Source organism: Silene latifolia, chromosome 4 (assembly GCF_048544455.1).
Source record: "Silene latifolia isolate original U9 population chromosome 4, ASM4854445v1, whole genome shotgun sequence".
NCBI classification, from domain to species: Eukaryota; Viridiplantae; Streptophyta; class Magnoliopsida; order Caryophyllales; family Caryophyllaceae; genus Silene; species Silene latifolia.
The window spans coordinates 8,727,933-8,739,277 of record NC_133529.1 but is presented as its reverse complement, the minus strand read 5'-3'; the positions used below and the strand labels follow the sequence as shown (position 1 = coordinate 8,739,277).

Here is an 11,345-nt window from a genome sequence, read left to right as displayed (position 1 = left end):
TTAGATGCAATTGTCAACGCAATTTTTATCTTGGATCCTTCGTAAAAAAGTCTCTTTGTGTTGTTAACATCCATAACTACTATTGGTGCTTACTGCTTACTGTTCGAGATGTTAAAGAGTAAAGACGCGTGCATTTTATATTGGATAAGTAAGGTTTTCAAGTCAATGCCCTCCAAATAACTAGCGACTTTAGTTCAAAACAAAAATAAACTGGGTATTATTTTGGGTGTTTAATGGCTACTAATCAAACCTTTCTAGATTTCACAACTCTTGACTATTCTCATTGGCTCATTGCTATATTGCTATCTTATTGCTTGTTATTCCCACATTTGATGGAGGTTTAAGTCTATTGTATATCTTAACAACCATAAATGATTCAAATACTTCCATACTATGTTTCCAATCAATAAAAATACAGACAAATGTGAGGAAATTCCAATGAAGCTGCCAACAATATCTAAAACCAATCGCAACTAGTTTAACTTAAACCAATAATTAAACGATTGATTGGTTAAAATTTAAAAATAAAGGCCTCTTAAAATCATACATGACCTAATATTGACTCTATAAGAAATTAGCACTACAGGAAACAAGTCTCGTACTAATTGATAAAAGTGGTCGGGTAAATAGAAAATCGGCTGGTAAATTACATTACGAACCGATTTTTTTAAAACTTTCCAACCAAGGAAAATTAGTCGGTAATATTGGTCGATAACTAATTTTACCGCCCAATTGCATGTGGTTGGTAAATTACCGGGCGATGTATGTGGTCGGTAAAGACATATATCGGTCATATGTAAAGATGCTGACTTGTCAATAACATAGGGCCCAAGTCGGTTGATAAAATATTGTACTTGATATTTAAGTTAATAATTTTAACTTCATTACACATTTTTTTTGAAGAAAACTTCATTACACTTTAAATAGACCTTATGATAGATAGGCAAAACATGGATAAGTCATCCGATTTTGAAGAACACAATTAAATGCATGGTACTAACTTGAAGCAATAACATGGTAATTGACTTTATCCCAACCTATGAAAACTCGAATGATTGTTTTAACTTCAACGAAACCAAAACTGTATTGTAAGAATTATGGGCCTAAATACGATCTATGTGAATAAATTATTAATTCGGTTGTATTTATCCTCAAGACCGTCCCTTCAAGCGATTCATGCCAACCTTTCGACATGAAAACCCGAATGCACTTAAATGCCCTGTGATCATAATCACTAACAATTTCGGTGTCCAAATCACTACAAGGATAATACGGCATAGTGACGGAACTGTAGGGACGGATGAAAATCCCGTCACAAACACGGGTTTGTGACGGACTGGCACTTGTGACGGACTATCCGTCACATACCGTCACATGAATTTTGCGGGTTAACAAAAACAAGGGCGCCAAAGGTTATGACGGATTACCCGTCACAAAAGAGGAACTTGTGACGGATAGTCCGTCACAAAAACAGTGATTTGCAACGGATATTCCGTCGCAAGTCCCCCTTATGTGACGGATATTCCGTTACAAAGAAAAAGTAAACTTGTGACGGATATTCCGTCACATAGTCAATTAAAAACACGGGAATGTGACGGATTTGTGACGGCTATTTCGTCACAAATTTTCTTTTGCTGACACACGTCACTTCTTTCAGAGGGAATCTAAAAAGTATTTATGCGACGGAATAAAGAGAAACTTGTGACAGATATTCCGTCACAAAAATCAAAAAACACGGTAATGGGACGGAATTTGTGACGGCTATTCCGTCACAAGTTTCCTTTTTCTGGAAAAACAAAGCCGCGAGCCCTTTATTTTTCTCATTTCACCCAAATCAATTTCTTCAATTATTTACCCCTAAAACATCGACCACCACCATTGTTCACCCCATCAGCCACCGCCACCTGTCAAGACCGCCGTCGCCTCACCTTTTTCCCCGCCGCCGCCGCCACCTTCCTGTCGCCGCACGCTGCCACCGCAATCAACCACCACCATTTTCAGTTTTAGTTAATTAGGTAATCTTTTCTTACTAATTATCTTTTTAAATTACTAATTATTATTTAAATTATGCTAATGACTCTCGGATAGTAGCCATTATTGTTGTTGATGTAGTTATTGTTTATGTTGTTATAGTTGATGTTGTGTGTATTATTGTTGTTGATATTGTTAAAGTTAATATTTTAGTAGAATAACAGAAATTGGTTAAAAATGTTGGAAATTGGTTAAAAATGTAAGTTAGAAATTGTTATGTTTGTTAGAAATTAGTAGTATATTAGTAGTTTATAAATTGTTATGTTAGTTATAAAAGTTAATACTATATTAGTAAAATGTTGGAAATTGGTCAAAAATGTTGTAAATTGGTTAAAAATATAAGTTACTTCGTAGAAATTAGTAGTATACTAGTAGAATATAAACTGTAAGTTAGAAATTGTTTTAAAATGTAAGTTAGAAATTGTTATGTTAGTTATAAAAGTTAATATATTAGTAAAATGTTGTAAATTGGTTATAAAAATATAAGTTAGAAATTAGTAGAATATAAATTGTAAGTTAGAAATTTGTTTAAAATGTATGTTAGATATGATTATAAACTAATGTCAAATGTTGGAAATTGGTTTAAAATGTCATTTACAAATTGTTATGCTAATTAAAAATTAGAAGAATATAAATTGTAAGTTAGAAATTGGTTTAAAATTAGTAGGCATTGTTTTAATGGTTGATGTTCAAATTATTGTTTGTTTTTGATGTTGACCTAGTACCCGTTCAAGAATTTCTCATTAGGAGCAATTTTTGAATAGTCCCCGTTTTGGGACTGTCTTTGTACGTTTCAAGAATATAAATTGTAAGTTAGAAATTGGTTTAAAAGAGTTTAGTGACGATTCCTTTAATGTTCTCTAAATACATATGTGTAATAATTATTTATTCTACATTGTGTATTTGGAGAACTAAGGGGAATTGTTGCCGAATTTTTTCCTCATTAATAAATAATAGGTGTGTGGATAAAAGCTGCGAGACCGAGAGTAAATTGAAATGGAATGACAAAACGAATAGGACATTATAAAGAAATAATTTATCATTAAGCTTAACCGTCCCGACCTTGCTAGCAACTAAACTGGTACCATTAGGCAACCCAATACTGATAGGAGTAATCGACACACATGATTGAAAACATGCCTCATCATAGCAAACGTGCGTCGAGGCACCCGTATCAATTATCCAAGTGAAAGTAGACTTACCATTTAAGCGAACCATGTTAGTAACGACGAAGGGCTCACCAAACACAACATTCGCAGCAGGAGAGTTCAAAGCCATTGTTGAAGTCGAAGCTTCCTCTGCTCGACCCGAGCGTCTAGGAGCACGATCTGTCGGATACCCGTGCTTGTCCCAACAACGACTAATGGTATGGCCGTCCTTATTGCAGTGAGTACAGTGAAAACGAGGATGGGAAACACCCTCAGTGCTCTTAGTCGTTTGTTGTTTCGCAGTGTTAGCATCACGAACAGCACACGCCATGGGAGAAACAACATCGACACGAGATTGCATCACATTCCTAACTTCTTCCTCTTGAACAAGACGAGCATACACAACTTGCATCGAGGGCAGAGGTGACACACCTAATATATTAGAACGAACAGTGGCATAATACGACTCGAGTCCCATAAGGAACCCACGGACCTGATCAGCCTCGCGGCGGTTACGCCACAGAACACTTAATTCACATTTTGAACAACAATCACAGTTTGGTAAAGCATCAAAATCATTAATATCGTCCCATAATTTCTTAATTCTACCATAGTAGTCCATGATTGACTCACCAGGTTTTTGTTTACAATCAGCAAGATCATATTGAAGTTGATATATTTTGATGTCATTACCTACTGAGAACCGCAAATGGATGTCTTCCCAAAGATCAAACGCAATTTCGCGATACGAAATTAAAGAACGGAGATGTGGTTCAATGGTGTTGAAGATCCACGCAATGACGAAGTAGTTTACTGCCTCCTAATCAGCCAATTCATTCTGGTTGTCTGGCTTCTGTTTGAGAGTCCCATCGATGAACCCCAACTTCCTCTTTGCTCCCAAAGCAACCCGGAAACCCTTTGCCCATTCTTCATAGTTTGGGCCAGTGAGGGTTACATGTATAATCTTCGCCCCTGTGCCATCCTGATTTGACAAGGCATACACCAGATTTACAACCGGAGCAAAACCACTAATATCACCACAACTTTTCTTGTCGTCGACAATATTGAACGACCAAGAAAAAATACCAAGGATTCGCAAGAAAGGAACCCTAGCTCTGATACCATGTGACAGAAGACTAATGAAGAGAATGTTTAGTGAAAATATTTTTGTTATGTGTTTTATTCAACGTATAAGCAGCCAATATATACACCAAGATAGGTGATTACAATTCCTAAAAATTAGGAATTGACCTAACTAAAATCCCTTTAATAAGGAAAATACAAAGTGTACATAACTATAGGATATTAACAAATATTGCATAACCAAATAGCATAATATCCGGCTCAATGAAGATATTTTGTTAACACAACTTTAAATCATCAATTCTTACTAAAATTACAAATGCCCGTCGTTCCATATCAAACATGTACGCCTTTCTTTACTTAGGGAAAAAACTCAGAGGATGAGTCACAATTAAGGTGAAGGAGACATCCCTGCAGAACAGAGCAAATTTTCTTGAGTTTTATCGGAGGAGTTTGATAGCCTTGATGGAGAAGTCGAGGCAGTCAGAGCGATTCCATCTGCACCATCACCATCACCATCACAATCACCATCAATAATACTGGTCTGATAAGTTTCGACATTCTGGGGTGTGCTCTGTGCATCCCTTTTCCTGAATGTGTGAGCAGCCATATCCCGATTCTCAAAGACTTTGACTAGCCTCTTGCTTTTTCTCCATATGGAATCATCCGAGTTCATCCAGATATCCCGATTCTCATACAGGAAGTGTATTGCATAAATGAGGAGAGATGTTGCTTGTAGAATCGCAACTATGATGAATAGCCCCCAGAAACTATGTAGACTAAGACTTGCGGAAGTGGCTATATTTCCCCGATATGAACTATTGTACAGTTGCATTCCCCACTTTTTCTCAAATTTAGCCATCTCATCTCCTTCCTCACACCTTCGATTTTCTTTGAAACCACGGGCGCTAAGCGGGAACCTTTCGGAAATGCCTGCAAGACAACACTTTTAAATAAAGAGTAAGGAATGACATCCGTATGTATGCATCAAATAAGTCTCGTCAAAAACTTACAAAGCCGAAACCATCAATCTTGTACAAAGGCTGCATCATTAGATACTTGGAGGGATATCGTGCTATGAAAAGCCTCATGTAGGGGATTTCATCAAAAACAGCTGCAATCTCCCCTTTTGACAGCATATCATTTAAATTCTGAGATGAATTGTATGGAATAAGCTTTGATTTATGAAACCCTTTGTTTACTAGTAGATCCCCGACAAACGTACCATTCTGGAAGCTCACATTAGCTCCTGAGCTCAGTAACTCATCTACACCAGTCACAGTTGGCTTAAGTTGTTGAACAGTCAACATAGAAGTCAAGCTAGCCGTGTAGCTCTGCGTTAAGACTAACACCACGAACACCCATACAACCACAACACATCTACTCAAGTTACTCAAAACATTTTCCCCTGGTTTCAATATATAAGAAAAAACACATGTATGAATAATCGAGAAATTATTATTTTGAAAATAATTGAACAAGATTAGAGGAAGGAAGCATACTTTGTGCAAACACCATCATGGAAAACGAGTAAAAGAGACTAGTGCCAACTTGGTGCAATGGAGGTCCACGGAATTCTTCGTTGATGCGATGTTCAAGAACCCAAATTGCGAATGCTATGAAAACAAAGGTACACAAGGTAGCAACCCATAGCTCCCAAGTCAAGGGCTTCATGAAGACCCATATACTTTTCTTGTCATCTTTGACAGGAACTACCATTGTCACCCCTGATTCTGTAAATGGGAGTGTAAAATCGACCCAAGATGACCGATTTGCTATGATGCTTATGTCTCCCACCGCAATATCATATTTCTGTAAACAAAAAAAAAATATATATATATATATAAAAGAAATCTCAAAACCTCATTCTAATGTTAGGTTGTAGGTTGCAACTCTTGCAAGTGTTAGAAACAAGGACAATGCAAGAATACAACAACAACAACAACAACATTACCCCAGTGCCTCAATGGCTCTCGCAAATTGCGGGGTAAGGGGGGTCGGATGTATACAAAGAGGCTGTTTCCGAATGACCCAAGATGAAAATTGAAAATTGCATCGAGAACTGCATTGAAGGACCGCTACTTCACAAAAGAAAGAAGGACAATGCAAGAATGATAGAAACAAATTTAACCTGAAGGTAGACTTGGTGGACCAAATCATTATATGAAGGGTTTTCGAAAGGATGATAGTCGTAATGACCAGAATAGCCAAGGTTTTTCATAACGGACTCAAAGATATCTATGCAGAAACCTGTGACATTTTCCGGGGTATCACTTGTTCCTTTCACTAAGGTCACATTCACTAGCTGTTTAAAAACAGCGTCGCCTGGAACTCCAACTCTGAACTTGTTTCCACTGGCTGGAATTTCCAATACTCTGGGAGGTGACCTGGCATCTCCTGGCCAGGTTATTGGTCGCAGACCTGCTGAATTCTTGTTCTTGTCCCCGGGGTTGAGATTACGGACAAGGCCTTCTTTTTCTGAAGTCCAGAATCCTACATCTCGACTTCCACTCCCGAACACATTTATGATTCTGTAAATTGGTGATTTCCCATCAGAAAGGCTAAAGTTTCCAGCAAGACCGCTGAAGCGAGTATTGTATAATGCTTTTATAAGTCGAGGTCCAACAGGTGAGACCCCCAGTTTATCAAGATCAGTTATATCAGTTATGTTTCCTGTCATAAATAACGTGGTTTTGATACCGGAGTTTGGATCATCTGCAACTTGTTCTACCACTCTGGCGAGTGCCCATGCTACATCATAAGCTCGGAGTCCCATAACACTAAGCTTATTTGTGCCCTGAGTCTTGAAGCGTTTTAACTCATTTGTCTCAGGGATATAAGTTTGCACACCAACAACCCCTTGCATGGAATCGATGATATTCAGATCAAGGGATCCTAGTTCATTGCTTGTGCTAGTTGTGGTTATCCAAACATAGCCCCGACCCATCATTTTCAGTTCATTTGCTAGCAAGAACAAGCGAGAAGCAAGGTCGGGGTAGAGGTGGACTACAAAGACCCTTGTTTGCTTTGCCTTCAATTTCTGTAACAGTTGAAGTATATGAGCATCAGTGGAAGTAGATGAAATGGCCTCATGGAACGGAATACGAGCGTTTATCTTTTGTAAAGCATCATCCAAGTAAGGTATAATCCCTGCCCCGTATTCAATATTGTCTGCATAGATAGGAATTACATATGTCCAATTATTTGCTTTAACAAGGGCAGTTATGGCTTGTACTTGAAGCGAGTCCTTTGGAGCCACGCTAACGAAGTAAGGACATTGACCAGAAGAGACACAAGGACTTGTTGACGAGTACGAAAGAATGGGAACTTGAGCCTTGTCTCCCAGTTTTATTACAAACTCAGCATCCATTAATGTTGTAGGTCCAATAATCGCCTTCACTTGCTTATATTTGAGAAGATATAGAGCTGATACAAATCGAGACACAAAGAGATTGTTTTCAGATGACTCATAATGACATTTTAAGTGCAACTTTTTAATGAGTTTTTAGGGGTTATAATTAAATCAGTCAAGAAATGTAATTAAGCCCCTTAACTTATAAATGTAGTAAATAGGCCTCATAAGTTTCTTTTAATGTGCAATTCACCACATATCTTATTTTTAATAATGAAATTAATGAAATTTACTAAATTAAATATATTTACTATTACTAAAAGTCAAAATTATTGATCAGATATTAATCCTAAAATTCCTAGTTTGATACTATGTGCAATCAAGCTCCTTAACTTATAAATGTAGCAAATCAACCCCATAAGTGTCTCTTAATATGCAATTAACCACATATCTTATTTTTAAGAATAAAATTTGCTAATTAAATATTTTACTATTATTGAAAATTAAAATTATTAATTAGATTTTAATCCTAAAATTATTGTTTATTAAAAAACATGTTCAATTTTTTTTTCTTTTATTTTGGCGAAAAATGTTCCTAATATGAGAACTGTTAATGATGTTACAATTAAAAAGTTACATGACCAGATTTTTTTTTATACTAAAATTGGTTCGGATTTTTCGTTGAATATGTAAATATTATATTTAATTATGTAAGAAATATATTTATAATAGTTTTTATAATAGAAACACAATAAGTTTTAGTTAAAAAATAGTAAAAAAAACTTGATTTGTGTTTAACGGCACATTTTTGAAAAGTTATGGGACTAATTTGCTACAAGTGAAACTTAAGGGGCTGATTTGCACATAGTTCATAAGCTATGGGGGTAATTTGTAGGGATGTCATTGGGGCGGAGCGGTGGTGGATATAGGCTCCCCCGTACCCGTACCCACCAAGAAAAACTCGTACCCATCCCCGCCCCACCACCCATGGCGGGTACAAGTTTCCAAAACCATCCCCGCCCTAACGGGTGGAAATATAAAACCGTACCCGCCCCGCTTACCCATTAACCCGTTATACCATAATTTTATTCTATAACTTTTTTCGTAAAAGTTGGTTTAATCATTATTAATTTCTATTTTTTTTAATTTATCTTTATAATTTTATTTTTTCACCAAATAAGTTAGTAAAAAACTTTATAAAATAATTGTTATTATTAACATTATATCTTAATTATAACTAAATAAGATTTATAAAATTATCATAATCCTACTAGTTTTTTTAATGATTGGCGGGTAGGCGCGTATTAGGTGGGTAAGATACAAAATCCATCCCTGCCCCATGACCCATGGCGAGTATAATTTTCGTACCCGCACCCGCCCCACCACCCGCCAAAGCTCTACCCATCCCCGCCCCAACTGGGGCGGATGCGGGGCAGTACCCACTTATACCTGCCCCGCTGACATCCCTAGTAATTTGCTACATCCCCGGTTATCACAAATAACATTATACCTCCAGTGGTACAATAGCATCATACAACCAAGTTATATCTTATCGACCTTATGTGTAATTTTTTTGAGTTTTCTTAAAGTTAATTTTTTTTTTATGTTTGAGTGGGTGAGTTCAGAAATTTTATGGTATAGCTCGACTTCTTTAAAACAAAACTCGAAAACTTTATTATATAGCTCGGGTTCTAGAGCATACAACTAGGTACAACTGGTTGTAGGATCTATTAACTGCCCGGTTATGGGGGTAATTTGGTACATCCCCTGATTTGATACTATAATTGTTTAGAACACACAGGTAAATTGATAATGGTAAAAGTAGATTTAAATATAAAGCTTAAGCAGTCAATTAAAAAACGACTAACTGAAGAAACAGCATGGATGGATAAACTCAAATTAAGATGCATTGATAGCACTGCATCATCATTATCATCCTATTAATTAGTAACTTACTAATTTCATATTCATATTCAAATTCAAATTCAAATTCAAATAGCTAATTAGGATATGCAGCTTTTCAGTTTTCAATTAGTTTTTTGCAAGTGATTTGTTGGAGTATAAATCCACTTGTGAGTCCCACATCGGTGAAAAAGAGAGAGATTGTCTATCTTATAAGCGCCAGGGTGTTTCTCCATCACTTAAATTGGTTTTGGGAGATAAGAGCGTTCTTGGGGCATAAGTTGAAACTTCTCTCCTCCACCGCATGGTCGGTCGACCCATCTCGTGTTTATTATGATTGGGACTAAAATGATCTCAATTTTCAACTGAATTGAATGGAGGTGACCTATATTATATCCAACGCAACTAGATATAGCTCACCTACATCAAAGTAGATTTAAATAAAGCTTAAGCAGGTGATTAATTAAGTGAGAAAAAGGAATGAAAATGCATACCAGCAGAAGCAGCACCAACAATAGTGTCATTTGAGGGATATAACCTGGTATGTAGGGCAATTCTGGTGTTGTAATCCCCATGAGAGTTGTAGAAATTGGAAAACGCCATCTTGATGTTGTTCAACCCCATCTTTCCTAACTCATCATTTTCATCGTAAATTACACCTACGTTTACAACCACCTTACCATCGTCTTCCGTGGCCCAAGTGGTCGCAACTATCCACAGGAGGAGCAGCATCCATAATCCTTTAAACATTGTTATTTTCATATGATACCTTAAACATTAACTTACACCATCCCTATTTATGAACAAAAACACTCGGCCCACTTTGAATAACCCGTTGACCGGAAATGTCACCTCTAAAATTGTAATAATAATTAATTAACGGGCGCGATAATGCTAAAATAAGCACAACCGTTAATTCCCGTAAAAATCTAGAAACAGAGAGTCGATACAAAATAGGATACCCCAAACATCCAAACAAGTTTAGTACGTATGACATTTTTTTCCAAACAATTGGGGAATCCCACTTGTTAGTTGTTCACTTTGCTATAATTACTTGATGTTTCATCAATATGACTATTCGACACTGAAATTGAGATGTTATAACATCTCAGCCGACTTGTTTGATTCTTAAACCCAAATTATATACAGTAGTAAATACTGAGTAGTAGTCCGCGTCTAGAACACAGGTAAATTGATAATGGTAAAAGCTTGGTGTCAAATATCACCCCATACGTAAATACTTTCAGATTACTCTGCCATTTCATTCATTCATTCCCTATATGATATTTCGGAATTAACTGATACATTTTCATATTACTGTCCGGATATAATCCAACTCCGCGAAATCAAATCCTGTAGCCTTTGCAATGTAGGAATAATATAATGCGGAGTTATAATATGTTGTGGCAATGTGATTACATGGATAAAAGTACATAATGTCCAGCAGAATGGAAGGTGATTATAAACTACTCCCTCTAATTTTTTTTTATCTTTCCCTTTTTTTTGGGCACAAAAATTAAGAAAGAGGAAGAAAAAAGGAATAAAGTAAAATAAAATATTGTAAGTTGTGAAGTTTTAGGGAAGATAAAATAATAAATAATGAATAAAGAATAAATAAAGTAATGAGAATAATTGATTTTTTAGGGGAGATAAATTAATAAAAAAATGAATAAAACGTACCAAAAAAAGAGAGAATATAATCAAAGCTGTGTGAAAAAAGAAAGAGAGAAGATAAAAGAAAATTAGAGGGAGTATAAAAATTATGAATGGAATTATTTATTTATAAATCACAGGTAGAAGTGTGAAGACAGAATAGTGAATATTCAGTG

General features: G+C 36.1%; 1 pseudogene; it reads right to left on the bottom strand.

Annotated features, from left to right (window-relative positions):
• Positions 1–4,342: 4,342 nt before the first annotated feature.
• On the bottom strand, positions 4,343–10,637 carry LOC141652821 (glutamate receptor 2.7-like; annotated as a pseudogene).
• Positions 10,638–11,345: the final 708 nt, after the last annotated feature.